This window comes from Globicephala melas, chromosome X (genome assembly GCF_963455315.2).
Source record: "Globicephala melas chromosome X, mGloMel1.2, whole genome shotgun sequence".
NCBI classification, from domain to species: domain Eukaryota; kingdom Metazoa; phylum Chordata; class Mammalia; order Artiodactyla; family Delphinidae; genus Globicephala; species Globicephala melas.
Genome location: NC_083335.1, coordinates 25,432,747 through 25,457,607, shown reverse-complemented (window position 1 = coordinate 25,457,607; position 24,861 = coordinate 25,432,747). Strand labels below are relative to the sequence as shown.

Here is a 24,861-nt window from a genome sequence, read left to right as displayed (position 1 = left end):
CTCAATTTCATTTATTTTTATGGCTGAGTAATATTCCATTGTATATATGTGCCACATCTTCTTTATCCATTCATCTGTTGATAGACACTTAGGTTGTTTCCATATCTGGGCTATTGTAAATAGAGCTACAATGAACGTTGTGGTACATGACTCTTTTTGAATTATGGTTTTCTCAGGGTATATGCACAGTAGTACTTTTTTTCAGCACTTTAAATACGTAAGTCCATTGTCTTCTAGCCACCATTATTTTATTTTGATAAGAAGCCTACTGTCAATCTTATTACTGTTTTCATCTATATAGTATTTAGTTTTTCTCTGACATTTTTTTTTGTGTGTGTGGTATGTGGGCCTCTCACTGTTGTGGCCTCTCCCATTGTGGAGAACAGGTTCCGGACATGCAGGCTCAGCGGCCACAGGCTCTGGACGCACAGGCTCCGTGGTCATGGCTCACGGGCCCAGCCACTCCGTGGCATGTGGGATCTTCCCAGACTGGGGCACGAACCCATGTACCCTGCATCGTTAGGCAGACTCTCAACCACTGCGCCACCAGGGAAGCCCTCTCTGACATTTTAAGATTATCTTTTTCATTGATTTGCAGCAGTTTGACTATATGGGCCTAGCTGGAGTTTTCTTTGTATGTATCCTGCCTCGGTTCTGAGTTTTTTGGTTCTGTAGGTTGCTAAGATTGATAGATTGGTTTTCAAAAATTTTCTCCCCTCCCAGTATTGTCTAGTACTCTTCCCATAAAAGGGTAAGAGTTTATTTTCACTCTCCTTGAATCCTGGCTGTCTTTGTAAGTTTTTGACCAATGGAATGCAGTGGAAACAATACTATACTACTTCTGGGAATCACCATTCAGGGCCTTTGAATTTTCTTTTTTTGCTGTCTTAGAAACCAGCTGCTATTTTGTAAGGAAGTCCATGCTAGCTATCCTTCTATTATGGGGGGCATGTAGAGAAGCACTGGGAATTGAGACACCCTGTGATGAGAAAGTACAGTGCAGAAGACTGAGGTGAAGCAGTTTTACTCCCAGGTGAATGCAGTCATATGAGTGATTCCCGGTGATACTATGTGGGACAGAATAACTACTGAGTCAACCTATAGACTTGTAAGAAATAATAAATCATCATTGTTTTAAATTACTAGTTTTGTAGTGCTTGTTAAACAATAATAGATAACTAAAATAGAATTGTCCCCTAGAAGTGGAGTGTTTCTGTAACAAAAACATAAAATAATGCCATTGTCTTTGAGACTGGGTGGCTGGAAAAGTGGTGAGGAGATTGTGATTGAAGGCTGAGAGAACAGCGAGGAAACTGCCATTGCCCTTTTCTCTGTCATATATTGATATAACATTGACAGAATTGTTACTTGTGATAACCTGGAAGGTAGAAAAAATACCTAACAAAATTTTAGTACTGGTTAAGGTGATAGCCAGGCAATGAAATTGTCAAGAATTCAGAAGTGTCAGTTAGCTTCTTTTAGCTATCTGTGATAAATTATAAGAGAGAGATGAGCTAAAGAAGGAACTGTTCACTTTTCAAGAATAATATGGAATAAATATGTCTATATATATAAGACTTACTGGTTTGGAAAATAAAACTTTTTTCTCATTTGTAGCTTCTCCACCTGGCAAATGGTTCTCAAAATACGGAATGGCCTCATGGAGTTGATTAAATCCTGAGCACTTCCCAGGGTCAAGATCAAATCAAGGGTATAAATGTAGAAGGTTCTGGAGGATAAGACATTGTGTGAAAAGTGAGTCCACATAGAGGAGAACCAAGGCACTCCAGCTAAGCTCTTAAATGAATGAAGTTATATGAGTGATCCCAACTGGCACTGCATGCAGTGGAGAATCACTGAGTCAGCCCACAGAATTGTAAGTACTTTCTTTTTTGCTGTTTTAAAGTGCTAAGTCTTTGTAAGCTAGATCTGACATCTGGGTTATCTCATGGTTAGCTTCTATTTAAAAGTACTTTCTCTTGATTATTGGTCACATTTTCCTGCTTTTTCATCTCTTTTTTTCAAAGTGAGGTATGATCTATTTCACAAGGTTAATAAAGGTTACAAAAAGGGAGTGACAGTGATAGGTGAGAAATTTTCACTTTTACTATATAAACTTGCATATTTTTGGACTGTTTTATCAAGAATTTCTACTTTTGTAAGATAAATACAATTTTAAATGCTTTTATTAGAGGAAAGCACTATTGGTATTTCTTTACAGACTGGAGGGCAGAGCTTGATCTTGATGTTCCTCCATACTGAAGTAGACCACAAACTACCATCCTCATGAAGCCAAATATGCTCACAGTTGTACTTTATCAACTCCCACACTGTTAGCCTGTCCATTAACATTTTTAAAAAATTGAATTAATTGCCAGCACTTTAAAACTCTGGTCATTTTATCATAAAAGTATATGGCGGATAAAGTGCACTACTACTCTGAATACATCTCTCATGCCTACACAGACACATGTTTAGTTAAAAAGTTAAAAATTACATTTCTAATTGGAGCTTCCAGAAAGAAATTATTTAGTTTTAGCATTCACCAATCAGATATAGTTAAGTGATACTTTAAAAGCAGAGGTTTCAGTTGTTCCCGGTGGTAAACATGATCATGGAGGGTTTTGGTTAACCTGTAAAGCAGTATTCCTGTCACCAGGTTTGTGGAAATCAAGAAGCAGGGCCAGAAGATGCATCCTTTAATTGTTGTTGCTATTATTTCTGTTGTCAGTGTGGACCTAATGGGAAAGGGGTGACTCTGGAATTAATGGCTAAAAGCAGTAGTAGCTTCTTAATTGTATGGTTCTTGGAGTCAACAGTTAAAGTGAAAGATTCAAGATTTCCCACTTTCCTAATTGAAGTAGCGTTGGCAACTTACTTGAGGTCTGATTCATCATCATTCTCCTGGCAGTCATTTCTGAAGACCCACCCTCTACAAATTGCAAACACTCAGTTTCCCATATTGAAGCCCTTTACTCTTTATGCATGAAATAACCTTAATGGTTTCTGTTTTCTGTAACTGACTTCGGAATGCTACAACTAAGAAAGGTAAGAGATCTAGCAATATATAACACGTATTTTGGTTATAGTAAAAATAGACTGGTTGGAAGTATAGTAGGCTCTGGTTTACCATAGCTCCTAACCCCTAAGATGGAGGCGGCTGTATATTAAATACCATTTTTCAATTGTATTTGTAGTTTGTTTGTTTTTATTAGAAAGTCCCACTTCTCTCATCTATTTTACTGTACTCGCCCCTATGAAGATTTGTTTGTCACCCTTCTAATACATATCTAAAACTTGGTTAAAAAAAAAGAATTTTGATGGAAGATCTCTTAAAGGATACAATTCTTCTATTTTGTGAATACTCCAAAATGGCTCAAATTCAAAGCCTGGCCATCAGAAAGCTATACACCTAACCTGCATTATTTAGGCTGCTGATATAACTAGTTTTACTGAATTAAGCTTTATCATGATGTTACAAACGTACATGATAGATAGCCCTATGAAAGTCATTGTTTTGTTAACCCTAAAAGTGTTGTTGGGTAAATTGTAATGTCACTTCTATAAGGATACAGAAAAGAGATTTTTCACGTCAAGTTTTATCTTATGATCAGGTAAGAGATGAAATTTTGCTTCTTGCATTGGCTATTAGGAATAGCCAAAGTTCACTTCAGGGCTTCCCTGGTGGCGCAGTGGTTAAGAATCTGCCTGCCAATGCAGGGGACACAGGTTTGAGCTCTGGTCCGGGAAGATCCCACATGCTGTAGAACAGCTAAGCCTGTGCAGTACAACTACTGAGCCTGTACTCTAGAGCCCGCGAGCCACAACTACTGAGCCCGTGTGCCACAATTACTTAAGCCCACGCACCTAGAGCCCATGCTCCACAAGAGAAGCCACCACAATGGGAATCTCATGCACCGCAATGAAGAGTGGCCCCCGCTCACCACAACTAGAGAAAGCCCACGCGCAGCAAGGAAGATCCAATGCAGCCATAAATAAATAAATAAATTTATTTATTTTTTAAAAGTTCACTTGAATGGTTGACTTCTAGTAATTGTAAGACTTCATGCATGCACCTTGTTTATTAAACTTAAACCTGGCTCTGTCTTATTGTGCCACTCTTGTTTTTTCTTTACCCGGATTTCTTAAGGTAATTAAAAACAATCCTGTTGTACAATATTTTGAAACTTATATTGAAACCCAAATTATTTTCCACAGATGCTGCATCATTTGATATTTTAACCAGCAATATACAAGGGTTTCAATTTCTCCATACCTCTTCACTACTGTTTTCCTTTTTAAAAAATTATAGCCTTCCTAGTAAGTGTGAAGTAGCATCTCATTGTGGTTTTTATTTGAATTTCCCTAATGACTAATGATGTTGAGATTCTTTTCATAAGCTTGTTGGCCATTCCTGTTACTCTTTGGAGTACTGTCTATTCAGTCCTTTGCCCATTTTAAATTTGAGTTATTTGTTTTTTATTGTTGAGTTGAAAGAATGTTACTTATTTTTTTAGATACAAATCCCTTATCAAATACATGATTTGCAAATATTTTCTCCCATTCTATGGGTTTTCTTTTCAATTACTTGATGAAGACCAAGAAGCATGAAAGTTTTTAATTTTCTTAAGTCCAGTTTATCTATTCCCTCTTTCATCACCTGTGCTTTTCGTGTCATATCTAACAAACCATTGTATAATACAAGGTCATGAACATTTGGCTCTTCTAGGTCCCTTATGTTTCAATATGAATTTTAGGGTAATCATACAAATTTCTGCATGAAAGGCAGCTGGGATTTTGAGGGATTTTGTTGGGTCTGTAGAGTGTTTAGAGAACACTATTTCTTACCAATATTAAATCTTCTTGATTCATGAACATGAGTTGTCTTTCCATTTATTTAGAACTTCTTTAATTCCTTTCAGTAATGTTTTGTAGTTTTCAGAGCGTAAGTTTTGAACTTCTTTTGTTAAATTTGTTTCTACATATTTTATTCTTTTTGATGGTTCGGTAATGTAATCATTTTAAAATTTCATTTTCAGAGTTTTCATTGCTAGAGTATAGCAATAAAATTGATTTTTGTGTATTGATCTTGTATGCTGTTACTTGGCTGAACTTGTTTATTAATTCTAATAGTGTTTTAGTGGATTCGTTAGGATTTTCTAAATACAATATCATGTCATCTATGATTAGAGAGCCTTCCTTTCCAATATGTATGCCTTTTATTTACTTCTCTGAGTGACCTGGTTAAAACCCCCAGTACAATGTTGAATATAAGTGACCTGGTTAAAACTCCCAGTACAATGTTGAATATAAGTGACAAGAGTGAACATCTTTGTCTTGTTTCTGGTCTTGGTAGGAAAGCACACAGGCTTCTTAATTTAATATGATGTTACCTGTGGTTTATCATAAATGTCTTTTATGAGAATAAGGAAAGTTCCGTATTTTCCTATTTTATTTAGTGTTTTTTCATGAAAGGGCGTTGGATTTTGTCAAATACTTTTTCTGCATCTGTTGATACGAGCATGCAATTTTTTGTCCTTTTCCTATTAATATTGTGTATTCCATCGATTGACATTTAGATGATAAACTAACCTGCATCCTGAGATTGATCCTACTTGGTAATGATGTATAATCCTCTTAATATCTTCTGGGTTGAGTTTGCTAGTATTTTATTGAGGAATCCTGTATTTATATTCATAAGAGATGTTGATGTGCAGTTTTCCTTTTTTGTTGCATCTTTGCTTTTAGTATGAGTATACTACTGGCCTCATACAATGAGTTAGGAAGTGTTTCCTCCCCTTCTTTTTTTTGAAAGAATTTGTGAATGATGTTATTAATCCTTTATTAAACATTAAACGGAATTCACCATTAAAGCCATCTGGGCATAAACTTTTTTTGTAGAAGGTTTTTATTTTTATTATTTTTAAATCACAAAACCATAAAAAATAAGATTTTTATGGCTAAATTGTTTACTACAGTTCTTTTTTTGTTTAACATATATATATATATATATATATATATATATCCACTCTTTTTTAGATTATTTTCCCATATAGGTCATTACAGAGTATTGAATATAGTTCCCTGTGCTATACAGTAGGTCCTTATTAGTTACCTATTTTATATATAGTAGTGTGCATATGTCAATCCCAATCTCCCAATTTATCCCTCCCCCTGCTCCCTTTCCCCCTTGGTAACCATAAGTTTGTTTTTCTACATCTTGACTCTATTTCTGTTTTGTAAATAAGTTCATTTGTACCATTTTTTTAGATTCCATATATAAGCGATATCATATGATATTTGTCTTTCTCTGACTTACTTCACTCAATATGACAATCTCTAGGTCCATCCATGTAGTTGCAAATGGCATTATTTCATTCTTTTTTATGGCTCAGTAATCCATTGTGTGTGTGTGTGTGTGTGTGTGTGTGTGTGTGTGTGTGTATATATATATATATATATATATATATATACACCACATCTTCTTTATCCATTAATCCATCGATGGGCATCTAGGTTGCTCCCGTGTTTCGGCTATTGTAAATAGTGCTGCAGTGAACATTGGGGTGCATGTATCTTTTCGAATTATGGTTTTCTCTGGATATATGCCCAGGAGTGGGATTGCTGGATAATATGGTAGCTCTATTTTTAGTTTTTTAAGGAACCTCCATACCATTCTCCATAGTGACTCTACTAGTTTACATTCCCGCCAAGTGTGCAGGAGGATTCCCTTTTCTCCGCACCCTCTCCAGCATTTATTGTTTGTAGATTTTTTGATTATGGCCACTCTGACTGGTGTGAGATGATACATCATAGTAGTTTTGACTTGCATTTCTCTAATAATAGTGATGTTGAGTATCTTTTCATGTGCCTCTTGGCCATCTGTATGTCTTCTTGGAGAAGTGTCTATTTCAGTATTCTGCCCATTTTTTGATTGGGTTGTTTGTTTTTTTGATATTGAGCTGCATGAGCTGTTTGTATATTTTGGAGATTTATCCCTTGTTAGTCACTTTGTTTGCAAATATTTTCTTCAATTCTGTGGGTTGTCTTTTCGTTTTATTTATGGTTTCCTTTGATGTGCAAAAGTTTTAAAGTTGAATTACGTCCCATTTGTTTATTTTTGGTTTTATTTTCATTACTCTAGGAGGTGGATCAGAAAAGATCTTGCCGCGATTTATGTCATAGAGTGTTCTGCCTATGTTTTCCTCTAAGAGTTTGATAGTTTCTGGCCTTACATTTAGGTCTTTAATACATTTTGAGTTTATTTTTATGTATGGTGTTAGAGAGTGTTCTAATTTCATTCTTTTACATGTAGCTGTCCTGTTTTCCCAGCACTTATTGAAGAGACTGTCTTTTCTCCATTGTATATCCTTGCCTCCTTTGTCATAGATTAGGTGACCATAGGTGCGTGGGTTTATCTCTGGACTTCCTATCCTGTTCCATTGATCTGTATTTCTGTTTTTGTGCCAGTACCATACTGTTTTGATTACTGTAGCTTTGTAGTATAGTCTGAAGTCAGGGAACCTGATTCCTCCAGCTCTGTTTTTCTTTCTCAAGATTGCTTTCGCTACTCATGGTCTTTTGTGTTGCCATACAAATTGAAAACTTTTTTGTTCTAATTCTGTGAAGAATGCTATTGGTCATTTGATAGGGATTGCATTGAATCTGTAGGTTGCTAATGAAAAAATAAAAAATGACACAATCAGATGGAGAGATATACTATGTTCTTGGATTGAAAGAATCAATACTGTCAAAATGACTCTACTACCCAAAGTATTTGACAGATTCAATGCAATCCCTATCGAATGACCAATAGCACTTTTCACAGAATTAGAACAAAAATTTTTACAGTTTGTGGAATATTTTTAAATTACTTAGTTTTTTGTTGTTATAGGTCTATGCACATTTTCTATTTATTCTCAAGTCACTTTTGGTAGGTTGTATCTTTCAAGAAATTTCTTCATTTTATCTAGGTTATCTAATTTGTTGAAATACAGTTGTTCATAGTATTCCCTTATAATTACTTTTATTTCTATAAGATCCGTAGTGGCGTCCCCTCTTTTATTCCTGATTTTAGTTATTTGAATCTTTTTTTCCCTTGGTCCATTTAGCCAAAGGTTTGTTAATATTGTTGATCTTTTCAAGAACCATGTTTTAAAAATATTTTTTCTATACTTCTCTAATTTATTTTTTATTTCCATTATAGCCTTTATTATTTATTTGCATGTATTGAATTTAGTGTGTTTGTTTTAGTTTTTTTAAGGTGGAAGATTAAGTTATTGTTTTGAGATATTTTTAATATACAAATGACATCCGTAAATTCCTCTATAAGCTCTACTTTAACTGCATTTTATAATTTTTTAATTTTCATTTTCATCTCAAAATATTTTCTAATTCCCCTGGTGATTTATTATGTGCCTCTTTTAGTAAATAGTGTGTTTAATTTCCACATATTTGAGGATTTCCTAAATTTCCTTGATTTTCCTTGATTCCTAATGATTTCTAATTTCATCTAATGTATTTGTATGATTTCAAGTCTTTTAAATTTGTTGATGTTTGCCTTTTGGCTGAAGACATCATCTATCCTGGAGGAACATCCCATGGATACTCAAGAAAAAATGTGTGTTTTGCTGTTGTTGGGTGCAGTTTTCTGTAAATAGTTGTTAGATCTAGTTGGTTTATAGTCATGTGATTTCCTTGATGATACTATACCTTTTTGTTCTATTCATTTTTGGAAGTTGGAGGATTGGAGTCCCCATCTACTATTGTTGAACTGTCCATTTTCCTCTTCAAATTTGTCGGTTTTGCTTCATATATTTTGGTTTTCTGTTGTTAGGTGCTAGAGTGGGTTGACTGGTGGCCCCTAACAAGATATGTCCACCCAGACCTGTGAAAGTTATCTTATTTGGATAAAAGTATCTTTGTTAATGTAATTGAAGAACTCAGTATGTGGTTGTCTTGGTTTATCCACGTGATACTACATCCAGCGGCCAGTGTCCTTATAAGATAAAGGCAGTAGAAGGTTTATGACACATGAAGGGTAGGAGGCATTGTGACCACAGAGACAGAGGTTGGAATGATGAAGCCAAGAAAGCCAAGGAAGTCCAACAGACACCAGAAGCTGGAAGAAACATGGAAGGATACTTCTGAGAGCCTGAAGAAGTGAGGAACTGCTAGCATTTTGATTTTGGACTTCTAGCCTCAAGAGGTTTAAGAAATTTCTGTTGTTTTTAGCGACAAAGATTGTGGTTGTTAGGCAGTCACAGGTAATGTATGTTTATACTTACATGTTTAAATTTACTTTTTAAGCTTTATTGAGATATAATATAAAAAATTGCATACATTTAATGCATACATCTTGTTGAGTTTGGACATATGCATATACCAGTAGTACCATAACCACAATCAAGGTACTAGACATATTCATCACCTTCAGAAATTTCCTTGTGTTCTGTTTGTGTGTGTGTTTTGCATGTGGTAAGAAGACTTAACATGAGATCTATCCTCTTAACATACTTTAGAGTGCACAATACTATAATACTATATTATTAACTGTAAGTACTAAGTTGTTTAGCAGATCTCTGGAACTTACTCCTGCTGTGTAACTGAAATTTTATACCCATTGAGCAACAATTTCCCATTTCCCCCTCCCTCTAGCCCCTGACAACCAATTTCCTGCTTTTTCACGTCTATTAAATTTTATTGTATCCTGGATATTGTGAATATCATTTTGTTGTGTGTCTGTTTATACGTGTCTCTCTATAAAATGTGATGAACTTTGTTCTGACCAGCAGTGAAGATATTTATGAATCAGTTATATCCTTGTGAATCTTTTTTTAAAGGTTTCTTAGTGTGGCTCTAGTGCAGTATTTAATAGTACCAATTTAGTTCTATGCCTATGTTGTGACCTTCCTTATGTCCATACTGGATGCTTTGGGTGTTCAGTGAGATCTTTCTACTGTGATTGCTGAGTAGTTATTCTTTGCTGATATTTATTCTTTGCCTGACCTTGTGAAATTTCATCCTATGTTCATTCAGCTTAGAGTTTATCTAAAGGTGCAAGGGGACCGCTGTGCAGATTTCTAGAGTGTATTTTCTGGGTTTTACTTTCTATTCGATATTCTTCCCCTAAATTTTTAGGTGTCTCAGTCTCCCTGAATTCTGATCTCATTCTCCTCTTGTCAGGGAAGACTTTCTGGATCTGGACTTTGTTGCAGATACAGTTAATGTCAGTTCATTGCTTCATCAGTGGCACCAAATATTTTAAAGTTGGGGTCAGGAATTTCCCTTATTCAGAGTATGTTACCAGCACACTGGTAAGATTCTGGTGATCTCTCCATGCCTTAGAAACCAGCTGTCAAATTTCCAAATCATAGATGGTTACTTTTTGCTGTATAGCTAAAATGCCAGCATTTTAAGTGTTGGGGTAATTCTGTTTGCTGTATAGTTTTACTTCTGGCTTTGTAAGCCTAGGTTTCTGTATCGCCATCCTTCTACTGTGCCCCCTGGCCTTTGGTGAGTCATTTCTGACACTTGGTGAAGCCTGGTATATCGCAAGATCTCATATTTGGTTTAGTGTCTCAACCTTTGGTGTGTTCATGTCATTAACTCAGTTAGGGCCCTGTTCACCTTTGAAGTCTCTCTTAGCACTCCTACCCTGTCACCAGGCTTTGGTATGCTACCACTGTACACTTAGTGAAAGTTGCATAGGAAAAGATCAGCAAAGTGATGCAGATTGCACTGTGACTAGGGATTTGCAAGATTCTACTCTATCATTCCAGCCTACGTATGGTGGTTAAAAGTTAATATATTGGTTGGTTTATCTTTTCTCCAGTCTATGACAAGTTTGTTGTTGCTCCTGCTTTGCTCAGAGAATAAATCAGTTGCTTCCTCTCTCCTAAGAAGGGCTCATGACTTTATGTAATTTAGATTATTTGGTTTTCTTTGTATCCTCAGTCTGCTAATGTGTTAAAAATATGATTATTATAGCTTTTGCAACTTCTCATTTTTAGGATGGGAAAGATATTCTTTTGTGACTGTCTAAACCATAACTAAAAGTGGAAGTCTCCCATGTATTCATATTTTGTTTTTTGGTTTACATATTTTTCCTCCACTCCATCTATCTCCCATGCAAACTCTGAAGAGAAATGTGCACCTATGCCTCTATGCTTTTATATGAAAGGAAAATTTTCAATGTGCTTTTTCTACATGTAGGCCACCTCACCTGAGAGGCATCATTTTAGGGAAAGCATAAAAGATTTACTTACCTGTTGAATTAAAGATAACTCTCACCCAAATTAAAATATTGCCATTCAAATTGAGGTAATAAGCAAAAAGTTGTTAGTGCCAAGAATAAATACCCAAAGTCTGGGATTTATCATTGTTTCCCTTTAATTTCTGAGCTGACAAATGATAATTGCTCAGGCAATTAAAATAATTAGGAAAATGTGGAGGCACAAAAGGAGAAGCCTTTTAGAAGCAATTTAAATGCATAAGGAGAGATTCACGTATGTTTGCTGCACCTTATCCTGGAGTAGACTGATTACCAGGTGCTTTTTAGTGCATTGACGATTGATAGATCACATGCCATCTGAGTTCTTTCTGGGAACAGGGCCCACTGGAAGCACATTTACCTCAGAAGATAGGTCTAGTTTTAAAGGAGGCTTCTGGGGATCTTGGGATTTATATTCTCTTAAATATCTTGGTAATAAAGGATCGTTTTCAGAACCCACATTTGTTCAGCATCTTGTAATATGTTTTTTTTTGGTATACACTTTTTTTGACTATGTTTAAATGAGAGTAAGAAAAATAGGCGTAAGATCATTGGATGGTCTTACCATTTTAGAATGTGTATTCGCTTTGTGAGCTGTAGGGGGCAGTCTGAGGGAGTCTATGGAAATAATTAGAAGATTGACAGTGGCTTTGTGAGAGAAATGACAGTTTCTGTGAAGAACAGAATTATCCTAGGTAAAATAGGCCACCTTAATTTAGAGAAAATATGCGTTAAAATCAATCAAAGAGGGCATTAACTGTGAGATCCACTTTGGTGTTTGTGTGTACAACAGACACTTAAGCTACTCCATATTCTGATGGGTAGTGACAGCTGGGATTGGTGTTAGAGATTGATGGTACCAATTTCTAAGGAGAGACTATTTCAGAAGTAAATAGATGGTATTTTATTACAATTTTGTAAAATTCGTTCCATTAGGCATGAACTATTCAGTTCAGGTATACTTTCTATAAAGTTATTTATTCAGAATATTGCAGTAGACTACTGATAGTTATATGCACCAATACCAAATTATTTATGTCTGGCAACTCTCTCTTGATTTAACTAATTTAAAGGTATATTCCCTCTAAATTAAAATTGGCCTTTATTACATAGAAATTTTTTCTCACAGAAACTCATTTATCATATTAAATTCATGTCATTCAGACTTCTCTGGTGGTGCAGTGGTTGAGAATCTGCCTGCCAGTGCAGTGGACACAGGTTCTAGCCCTGGTCTGGGAAGATCCCACGTGCGCAGAGCAACTAAGCCCATGCGCCACAACTACTGAGCCTGTGCTCTAGAGCCCACGAGCCACAACTACTGAGCCCAAGTGCCACAACTACTGAAGCCCACGCGCCTAGAGCACATGCTCCACAACAAGAGGAACCACCTCAATGAGAAGCCTGCGCACTGTAACAAAGACCCAACCCTGCCAAAAATATATAAATTAATTAATTAATTTAAAAAAATTCTGTCATGCAGGACATGAAATATTTTGTGTGCACAGTACCTATTTATCCTCTGTTCATGCACAGGTGAAGTTGAACGAGCAGCTCATAACAAAATTTAGAAGATGATGAGGTTTGAAAGGAGAGTATACAGTGAATTTGGACAAGAGAGGGTTTCACTGAAAATGATGCTAGCTGATACTAGGGTCAGCAACAGTCATTTGGGAGAGATTCTTGAATGTGATAAGCTGGGAGGCTTATTTCAAAATAAATTAATATGCCATTCTGCTTTCCATTACTGAAACATGATGAATGATATCAAATAAATCACTGATTTGAAAAATAACTCCCCTAAATGATATTTAGAAAAATGCTTAGAATAACAAGACTAGTCAATCAACAGTATTTATTGACTACTCACTTTGTTTATGTCGATTATGTTATTAAGCATAAACATTTATTGAATGTCTGCTCTGTGCATATCATACTGAAAGTTACAAAGAACACTTAGGCATTATGGAATAAGTGGGTTATCTGTGAATAAGCAGAAGGTGCAGTCCTTACTCAACAAGTGAGTGCAAATGAATATAGTTAAAAATTAGATGTTCATCCACACAAAGCAAAGGAGTGATCTGAGTAGGGTAAGAAGCCTCAATAGGTATGTTCCATAAGTAGAATGATTTTGAAGCAGCACCAGAATGCTCTCTGTTCAACAAGTCAGTTAACTTGCCTTTACCTACTCAAAGTCTACTTTCTCACAAGAGTTTTATGAATTCTATATATTTTGGATTTTTTTCTTCGTTCTATGAAATGTATCACTTTCTGACTCAAAGACCAAAGTGGACTACTAGTGATTATCTCAAGGGAAAAGAGAACTCTAAAATAAATTGGTATCATTTAACTTCTTACTCAAAACCGAGGGACTGGAACAAGGATTGTTGCACTGTGAATACATGAATATTGAAAACTGTATCACGGTGCTACATCCTCAACAATTCTTCTTAACCATACCTCCTAGCCTTCTTGCAGATAAAAGTCTTTGAATATTTTAGAATCCTGGCTACAATTTGCATTGCTTCGGGAACAGAGCTATGGAAATACTGAGTTAGAATATGGTGAGAAAAATATGTCATTTGTGATATTTGGGGAAAACAAACCTCAAATGTCCTTGGCAGCAACAAGCCCCTCTAACCAGTTACATATCTGTTCCAAATGGGGATTTAGATAGATCTTGGTTTTGTATGAACTTTGCTATGAAATATACTTTGTTCATCTGATAAAATTTCCTTGTTATCTTTTTCAGAGCTAAAGATGAATGTGGTATCATTTTGGAAGTAAGGAATAACATGTAGGAGGTCCATAAATTATTTCCCCATGTACAGATCAGTTTCAAAAGCAACATGTTAATTTTTTTTTAACATCTTTACCAGAGTACAGCTGCTCCACAATTGTGCGTTAGTCTCCGCTGCACGACAAAGCGAACCTGCCATACATAAACATACATCCCCACAACCCCTCCCTCCTGCGCCTCCCCGCCACCCTCCCTATCCCACCCCTCTAGATAGTCACACAGCACCGAGCTGATCTCCCTGTGCTATGCAGCTGCTTCCCACTAGCTATCTATTTTTCATTCGGTAGTATATATATGTCCATGCCACTCTCTCCATCCCTTCCCCCTCCCCGTGTCCTCAAGTCCATTCTCTACGTCTGTGTCTTTATTCCTGTCCTGCTGTAGTTCCTCAGAACCACTTTTTTTTTCAGATTCTATATATAGCAACATGTTAATTTAAATCACCCTTTGAGCCTAGTCAGAGGACTTTTCTATGAAAGCAGTTGATTTAGCTTAGCTCCCTGGGGTTAACTCTGAAGGTGTTCTGAAGTTTAAACCTGATTATGTGTTTTAAATATATTTTTTATTAATATAAAGCCCTTGATATCCTATAAACAAAGCACAACCTGCCAGCTGAGTAGGTAATAAACATATGTATTTGAGGGGTAAACAGAAAATACTTAAGATATTTCCTACATATTCTTTCCTGCTGTGAGCCCTATGCCACACAGAATCTGTGTTAGGGATAGTAATCCATTTTTTATGTCATTCAAAGAGATCTAGTAAGGAAGTCTTCAATTTTTAGTAAGGCTTTAAATAAACCATGATGGCATTCTGGAATATATCTAGGTTGGTATTTCTTTTTAAACCATTTTTTGAACAGGAACCCTTTTAAGCGAAGAGTTCTTCCAGAGTCTACTCTGAATACATTGGCTAGGTGCTTCAGTGAATAATTCATTCACAGCCTGTCCTTCCACAATGAACCATTTAGAGTGGTTTAAATGATTGTACAGTGACTGTCCAATATGAAGGTGTAAAAAGTAGCCATAGTGTATCTCTCCTTTGAAGCTAGAGTAGGCAGTGTGATAGCATCTGAGATACAAGAATACTATATAGAGGTTGCTGTTTGGCTTCTGGTGAAGCTGTTAGCCACTGGACTTTGCAGAGAGATAGAGAGGAAGGATTGGGCCTCATTTGGAGATGATTTACACCCAGGTATTAGGCATAATCATTGTTAATACTGAGAGGGAAGAAAGTTCCAATGAAGTTGAGTTGGGTACACTTATGATAACCTTTACTCTTAGATTAATGTAGACAGAACTAGGAATCTCTCTATTTTAAATATAAATATGTATGTATAAATTTTATATGTATAATTACACATATAGTATAATTTTTTCTCATTCATTCACTTGCCATCTATGCTTAAATATGTTTTTGTATGTGTGTATGTATGTGTATATACATATATATAAATAAATCTTTTCAGAGGACAATACAGATTTTGTGATATAGCACAGCATTATGAGATTGTAGCAGTCATTTAAAAGGAGAAGTTGTGTTGTTTACTTGATATGTAATTTGATTAAGTGATGTTTCCTCTGCTAGATAACAAATATGTCCTGAGATATAAGTTCAGGACTTTTTAAAGTATTCTATTAATAGTTTTATGAGAACAGGGATGATACTGTTAACTACCTTCTTTTTAGAACTCGCCTATTTTGTGTCTGGCATAGTCCTCTTTAGATTCTTCTCTTAACTCTCTGACTTTTTATTTTCATGTTCTTCATAGACAACTCTTTCTTGATATACTTCATAAGGCTTTTGTCCTCAGACCTCTATCCAAAACTGTCATGTACTCTGTCCTTTATACCTTCATGTTGTGTATACTTTATTGAATTCAACTCTTCCCCTTATTTAATGCTCACGTGTCTAAATATCATTCTTATATTTAATTGTGGACATGCATTTTCGACTGATTTGTATGTATATGACTTTTATGACTAAATTTGTGTAGTTCAGCCTTAATATGTATAAAGTCTAATATATCATTATTTCTCCAAACCTGTGTTCTTAATCTCATATGTTTTCTCTCTTATGATTTCACCATCTGTCCAGTCAGCACACATTAAAATTGTAGTCATTCTTAATATTATTTTCTCATCTTTCCTGCCTTTCATAAACATTTCAATCATTCACAAAATCTAACCTATTTTTCCCTTCCAATATTTCATCCATCTCCTCTTTTATATTCTAATTAGTATATCATTCCAGTTCTGGTTCTCATTTCTTTTCTCGTCCATTCACTTCCCATCTACGCCTGGAATTTTTTTTTAACATCTTAAATCTTCTCTCAAGGACAACCCATCTCCTGGTAGAAGGCTGTTTTCTCTGTACTCCTCTTTTACTTGGTTGTGCACATTCTACTACATCTAAGTAACTGCAATATACACTCATCTACATGTCTGCTTTTTCCTGCTAGATTTTAAGTTCTAAGATGTAGAGGCCATATCATATATATTTGTCCCCCACTGGGCCTAATTCAATGTTTGTATGAAATAAGTACTGTATAAATACTTGCTTAAATGAATTGAACTCAGAAAATTTTAATAATCAAGAATTAATCATTGCTTTGACCAAATTGGCCTTTGTTTTCTATGGAGGAAGATATATCAGGGATTGTTGGATTAGGGAATATATATATTTTCCTATGATAGGATGAAATGTAATAGTTTTTTAACATCTTATTTCTTTAAAGGTTTACCCAGGTTTTATTTTTCTCTTTTATTTGTTTTATTTGAACAAACTCTTATCAAAGAGGAGAAAGCAGTAGCTCTTTACTGATGATTATTACCATAGGCAACCAAATGTCTAGCTACTTGGCAACCACCAAGTAACTGAAGTCACCAGTGTACTGAGGTACTGGGGTTATGACTTTATTCTGAAATTTCCAAAGTGCAGCCTTTTGTAAAATTCTGTCGGCAAAGGACATCAATGTGGGTAGCATTCTTTCAAAGGATATCAGTGTAGGTAGCACTAGAAAAATAATCTGGCCTTTAAGTGTATTTCTAATGCGTGGGGCAATGTGTGACTGGACTGCCAATAGATTTGCCTTTGTGTAACCTTGCCCAGTTTTTATGAGCTGAAAATCCCAGGGGCCTCATCATTATTTACGCACTACAGTTTTTCATTCCCTTTCTTCCTCTGTATTATAATTTCCCCTGGCATTCTCTCTTTTCAGAGAGAAAGGCATCCTGGAATGAATTTAAAGACTGAGATCTCTAAGAAGCCTCAGGTACAGCTTGGTACTGTGGCAATTATCTATCCAAGAGGAAACAGTGAAACACTTCAGAAAAGTGTACTTAATGCTATTCATATTTTCAAATAGCATGAATAACAGCCAATTTGACTTTAAATACATCTTGTTATAGATGATTTGGTTATTAAACTTGGCAATGTCAATCTCACGATCATATTCCACTAAATCAGCGTTTCTGAAAATAGAAGTATTCTTTGTAAGGATTAATGCACTACTGGCTTCTAAAAACAATAGGGGGAGGGAGGGATGGGGAGGAGAGGAGGAGAAGAGAAAGCGAGAGAGAGACAGAAAGAGAAAGAAAAAGAAGAGATGGAGGAAAAGGAAAATGTGGTGGTGGAGGAGGAAGAGAGGGGGAAAGAAAACTAAAAACAGGTAGAATATGAAAAAGAGGAAGTGAAACAGTAGACTTATGTTGTTAATAATTTGAAGAACAGAAAAGAATAACAAACAAGTAGACATGTGCTGATAAAAATAGTCAAAATCTACAAAGACACAGATCACTTTGGAGTATTATGTTTACAATACCTCAAAGGACTTACATCTCTTGCAACTGGTAGGACATATGATCCAGTACATACACTTACTTCTTAGAGAGCCTACTCTATACAGCCTACTGGGTGAGCAGTGGGTTATATGACTTTCTCCTTTGGTCACAGTTAATTGAACTAGGGGCAGATACCTGATCCAGGGAGAACAATTCATATTGTCCATGGTACGAATTTGGAATTGGATCACAACAATTCTAGTTAATCTCTTCTGGCCCCTGGAACTGAGAAGATCTAGACTCAGGAACTGAGGTTGCCATTCTGGGTTAACCGTGTTAGGACCATGTTTATGGAAAACTTGAGAAAATCAATCTTCAGAGAAAGAGAGAAGACTAATGCAACATCACATAGAGAAGGGGAGACAACAGCTCATGTAGCTCCAGAGGTAGGAAGAGAATAATTAGAGCTCCTGTCAGCCTTCTAGTTCCTGGTGTCATTCCATTATGTAGGCCAGCTACATTTGTTGCCTTTGGCTTCTATATCTGTATTAGTCAGCTGGGGCTGCCATAACAAAATGCAGTAGACTGGGTGGCTTAAACAACAGAGATTTATTTTCTCAAACTTTGAAGTTTGGAATTCCTAGATCAGGGTGCTAGCATGGTCATATTCTGGTGAGAGCTCTCTTCGTGCTGTAGACAGCCAACTTCTTGCTGTGTTATCATATGGCAGAGAGAGAGATCTGGTATCTCTTCCTCTTATAAGGATACTAGTCCCATTATGAGAGCTCCCCATCCCCCTCTCATGACCTTATCTAAATATAATTACCTCCAAAGGGCCCCATTTTCAAATACCATCACATCGGGGGTTAGGACACCAACACGAATTTGTAGGGGATTCCATTCATGGCAATACCCTTGCAAAACAGACACATCCCAATTTTTGTTTAAGGTAGCTGTGATGGAAATGGTCTCAGAATCTGTATTGTCACTTAGTTTCCCTGGTGATTCTGATTCTGCTTCTTTACAAATCACAGTTTGAGAAATGCTGTACCAAAAGAATGTGAAGAGCTGACTTAAAGAACCAAGATCAGGCAATAAAGGGTTAGGGCAGGGCTGGCTGGAAAGAGGGACAAAGTCCATAGTCAGGATCAAGGCCATACCTAGGATACAGCAAGAGAGTAGTGTGGATAAAAGTGAGATAATGAGGTGTCTATAACTTACTATAATGTGTGTTGGGGGACAGAAAGTGACCAGGCTAGCCTAAATATACAGGGTTGAGGCAGACAGATGCTAGCATTATGTAGCTCTGGCCTCTCGCTATTCAGATTTAAAATCCAAAACAAACACCTATGGCTAAAACACTATCCATTACACAAAATGAATTCACATAAACTAATCCAGAAACCTAAAAATCATTTTTAACTTCTCTCTTTATCTTCAAGTATCAAATCTAAATAATATCCCAATTTTTTCAGCACTACCTTCAAAACATCCAGAATATGTCCACTTTTCTCCATCTTTACTACAACGTTGATATAACTTTATTTCTCACCCATGCTACTCTAATAGCCATCTTTTTTGTCTTCCTGCTGTCATTCTTCATCCCTTCCGAACTATTTTGCTTAGAGCATGCAGGTATATCTTTAAAAACTAAAAGTATTTTATCCCCTTTCTACTTAAAATAGTTCATCACTTCCAAATTCTCTTCAGAATAAAGCTCAATCTCTGTTTAATGGTTTTAAGTCCCTCTATGATTACTGTAGCTTTACCTCTTGAAATTTTATGCCTGGAACTTTGAGTTTCAGTAAAATTTAACTGATTATTGTTTCGCACCTGTACCATATTTCTTATTCTCATGTTTTTTTTAATATCCATGAATACATTCATGTAACCACTGCCCAGATGAAAAAAGAGAACATAACTAAATTCTCTTTATAGTAACCCATAAAATCTCTTCATGATCCCTCAACCTATTTCCTTCTGTCCAAACCTAATCATCATCATCATAGATTATTTTGGCTGTTTTTTAATTTGATATAAATGTAATATATATATAAATAACTTTATAACTTGCTTCTTTTGCTCAACATCATGTTCGTGAGATTTATCCATATTGTTGCATGTAGCAGTAGTTCACACATTCTCATTGCTATTTAGTATTCCATTGTATGAATTTGCAACCATTTAAAAATTCATGATACTGCTTATGGGCATTTCAGTAGTTTCCACTTTGAAATTACTACAAATTAAGCTGCTATGAGCATTCTTATATATGCCTCTTGATGTATATGTGTACTCATTTCTGTTGGGGAAATGCCTAAAAGTGAATTCTATGCTTCTTTATAACTCAACCAAGTTTAGATGTCATCTCCTCTAAGAAGGCTTCTCTACTCCACAACCCCAAATTCAGTTAGTTGGTCTTCTTTGTGACCATAGGAGCCTGTGCTTAAGAGAGCACTTAACAACCTGTAATATAATTGTTTTAAAAGCACATTTCCCCCCATAGATTTTAAGCTCCTTAGGGGCAGGGACTCTATCTTATTCTTTGTATTTCTACTACATAGCAGAGTTCCTGGCACATGGACAATCAATAATGTTTAGTAGTATATAAATATTAATGCAGTCATATAGGCAAATTGCATATTAATGGACTGATCGATATTGAAGAGCTCTGGAATTGTCTAAATAATAATTAATAAAATTTCTGAGCACCTACTGTATAACTAGACTGATGCTAGGTGATGTTGGACATGCCAAATACAGGCCTACCTCATTTTATTGCTCTCATCTTTGTTGTGCTTTGCAGATACTGTGATGTTTACATATTGAAGGCTTGTGACAACCCTGAGTCAAGCAATTCTATAGGCTCCATTTTCCCAACAGCATTTGCTCACTTTGTGTCTCTGTATCACATTTTGAATTCTCACAATATTTCAGACTTTTTCATTAGTATATATTTTTGCTATGGTGATCTGTGATCAATGATCTTTGATGTTACTGTTGAAATTGTTTTGGAGTGCCACAAACCACACCCATATGAGATGGTGAACTTAATGTTTGTGTGTTCTTACAACACCGCTGACCAGAAACTTCCCTGTCTCTCCCCCTCTCCTCAGGCCTTACAGTGGCCTCTAAGTGTTCAAGTGAAAGTATGAGTTGCAAGTCTCTCACTTTAAATCAAAAACTAGAAATGATTGAGCTTAGTGGGGAAGACATGTCAAAAGCTGTGATAGGCTGAAAGCTAGGCCTCTTGAGTGAAATAGTTAGCCAAGTTACGAATGCAAAGGAAAAGTTTTTGATGGAAATTTAAAATTCTGTTCCAGTGAACACATGAATGATAAGAAAGTGAAGCAGCCTTATTGTTGATATGGAGAAAGTTTTAATGGCCTGGGTAGAAGATCAAATCAGTCACAAAATTCCCTTAGGCTAAAGCCTAATCCAGAGCAAGGCCCTAACTCTCTTCAATTTTATGAAGGCTGAGAAAGATGAGGAAGCTGCAGAAGAAAAGTTTGAGCCAACAGAAGTTGGTTCATGAGGCTTAAGGAAAGAAGCCATTTCCATCACATAAAAGTACATGATGAAGCAGCAAGTGCTGATGTAGAAGCTGCAGCAAGTTATCCAGAAGAACTAGTTACGATAATTAATGAAGGTGGCTACACTAAACAACAGATTTTCAATTTAGACAAAACAGCCTTCTATTGAAGAAGATGCCATCTAGGACTTTTTTTTTCTTCATTTATTTTTTGGCTGTGTTAGGTCTTAGCTGCGGCACGCAGGCTCTTTGTTGCAGAGCACGGGCTTCTCTCTAGTTGTGGCACGCGGGCTCCAGAGCATATGGGCTCTTTAGTTTGCAGCACGCAGGCTCTCTCACTGAGTCAAGCAAGCACAGTAGTTGTGGCGCGCAGGCTTAGTTGCCCCACAGCGTGTGGGATCTTAGTTCTCCAACCAGGGATCGAACCTGTGTCCCCTGCATTGGAATGCAATTTACCACTGGACCACCAGGGAAGTCTCCCATCTAGGACTTTTATAACTAGATAGGAGAAGTCAACGCCTGGCTTCAAAGCTTCAAAGGACAGGCTGACTCTCTTGTGAGGGGCTAATGCAGCTAGTGACTTGAAGTTGAAGCCAATGCTCATTTACCATTCTGAAAATCCTAGGGCCCTTCAGAATTATTCTAAATCTCATCTGTCTGTGCTCTATGAAACAACACAGTCTGGATGACAGCACATCTGTTTACAACATCGTTGACTGAATATTTTTAAGCCCACTGTTGAGATCTATTACTCAGAAAAAAAGATTTCTTTCAAAATATTAGTGCTCATTGACAATTTACCTGGTCACCCAAGAGCTCCGTTGGAGACGTACAACAAGATTAATTTTGTTTTCATGCTTGCTAACACAGTATCCATCCTGCGACTTTCAGGTCTTATGATTTAATAAATATATTTTGTAAGACGGTTGCTGTCATAGATAGTGATTCCTCTGATGGATCTGGGCAAAGTCAAATGAAAACCTTCTGGAAAGGATTTGCCATTCTAGAACGTTTGTGATTCATGGGAAGAGGTCAAAATGCAACACTCCCAGGAGCTGGGAAGAAGTTGACTCCAACTCTCATGGATGACTTTGAGGGGTTCAGGACTTCAGTAAAGGAAGTCACTGCAGATGTGGTAGAAATAGCAAGAGAACTAGAATTAGAAGGGGAGCCTGAAGATGTCACTGAATTGCTGCAATCTCAGGATAATACTTTAACAGAAGAGGAGTTGCTTCTTATGAATGTGTAAATAAAGTGGTTTCTTTAGATAGAATCTACTCCTGGTGAAGATGCTGTGAAGATTGTTGAAATAATAACAAAGGATTTAGAATATTACATAAACTTAGTTGATAAAGTAGCAGCAGGGTTTGAGAAGATTGACTCCAATTTTGAAAGTATTTCTACTGTGGGTAAAATGCTATCAAACAGCATGATATTGTTCATGAAAGAAAGAAATTGTTCCTGAAAGGAAGAGTCAATCCATGTGGTAAACTTCATTGTTGTTTTATTTTAAGAAATTTCCACGGCCACCCCAGCTTTCAGCAACCACCACCCTGATCAGTCAGCGGCCATCAGCACTGAAGCAAGACCCTCCACCAGCAAACAGATTACGATTTGCTGAAGGCTCTGGTGATGGTTAGCTTTGTTTTTAGCAATACTGTATTTTTAAAGTACTGTGTGTGCATTGGTTTTTTAGATGTAATACTATTGCGCACGTAATAGACTATAGTATAGTGTAAACATAACTTTTATATGCACTGGAAAACCAAAAAATTCATGTGACTAACTTTATTGTGATATTTGCTTTATTGTGGTGGTCTGGTACTGAACCCCAAATATCTCCAAGGAATGCCTGTAACAAAAAGCAGGATTCCTGCCCTCAATAAGCATACAGTTTTGGTCAGTAGCATTAATTTATGTTGATAAGATTATCGGAAACCAATAAATAGTAAACTGTATTGTAAAATGGCTCTTAGTACAATTAGATTTCAGAGAAGGGAGAGACTGCTGAAGTTGAAGCATTTTGGAAGATGAGCTAGGATAAGTGCTTGAAGAAGGTGTGTCATGTTTAGGAAGGAACAGTGGGGGGAGGTTGAAGAATAGCACAATCATCTCAGATCTGATCAATTTAGCTTTCATATTCCTCATAATTTCTGTGGACTAAACACTGTGTTTTGGGACAGATTTGGTTTACTTTTAGACTAACAGATGCGGCTTACAGAGTCCTCCATGTCTTGCTAAGTAAATTGTCCTTTAATTTATATATGGTGGGAATCCAACTGAAGTGTTTCATGAAGGCAGGTGATAAATCTTTTGGAAGATGGTGAGGGTCTGAATTATGGCAGTAATAGTAAAAGCATTGAAGAGAGAGAAACGTGGAAAAGTCAATGAGAGGTAGAATAAATAGAACATGGTGGTACCAGGATATGGTAGTTTGTGGTGCTTTTTTTTTTTTTTTTTTTTTTTGCGGTACGTGGGCCTCTCACTGTTGTGGCCTCTCCCGTTGCGGAGCACAGGCTCTGGACGTGCAGGATTGGTGGCCATGGCTCACGGGCCTAGCCGCTCCGCAGCATGTGGGATCTTCCCAGACCGGGGCACGAACCCGTGTCCCCTGCATCGGCAGGTGGACTCAACCACTGCACCACCAGGGAAGCCCTGTGGTGCTTTTTAATGAAGCAAACGGACATCATGGAAACACTTTTGAAAGAAATATGGTGCTTTGCTAGCTTGTGGCCCAAAATATTTCAGTGGAACATGGCAATATGTAATTATTTTTAATACTGATGTTCTTCTTGTAAGTATGGAAACATCTTTTAGATCTTGCTAAAGTTTGACAACATAATTCTTACATTGAAATGTTGCTATGCTGTATTAAAAGAAAAAAAAAACTGGGCTTCCCTAGTGGCACAGTGGTTAGGGGTCCGCCTGCCAATGCAGGGTACACGGATTTGAGCCCTGGTCTGGGAAGATCCCACATGCCGTGGAGCAACTAAGCCCGTGTGCCACAACTACTGAACCTGCACTCTAGAGCCCGCGAGCCACAACTACTGAGCCCGCATGCCACAACTACTGCAACTGTGCGCCTAGAGCCCGTGCTCTGCAACGAGAGAAGCCACCGCAATAAGAAGCCCATGCACGGTGATGAAGAATAGCCCCCACTCACCACAACTAGAGAAAGCCTGTGTGCAGCAACGAAGACCCAATGCAACCAAAAAATAAATAAATAAAATAAATAAATCTATAAAATATAAATTTTAAAAAAATAGAAGAAAAACCTTGCACTGAAGTCTCATCAAAGGCTCTATGAGTTATTTATTCATGTATCTGGGACACCTTTGTACTTTGGAATGAAGAAGCAACAGGCAGTTTTCATCAACAGATTGAGAAAGGTCTCTATAAACCAGGAGTTCTTAAGCTTTAAGAACTGTGATCACCTAAGATGAATCTAAGGCTACTGTCTTAGTAGTAGTTTCTCACC

At 36.7% G+C, this 24,861-nt stretch overlaps 1 long non-coding RNA gene across 1 annotated transcript in view; it reads left to right on the top strand.

Moving 5' to 3' along the window:
- The window catches only part of LOC132594419 (uncharacterized), a 283,860-nt gene that overhangs the window by 72,962 nt on the left and 186,037 nt on the right, over nt 1-24,861 (top strand). Inside the window, exon 2 of the long non-coding RNA XR_009560589.1 lies at nt 1,618-1,876. This is a non-coding gene — a long non-coding RNA (uncharacterized lncRNA). The remainder of the gene's footprint in view (nt 1-1,617; nt 1,877-24,861) is intronic.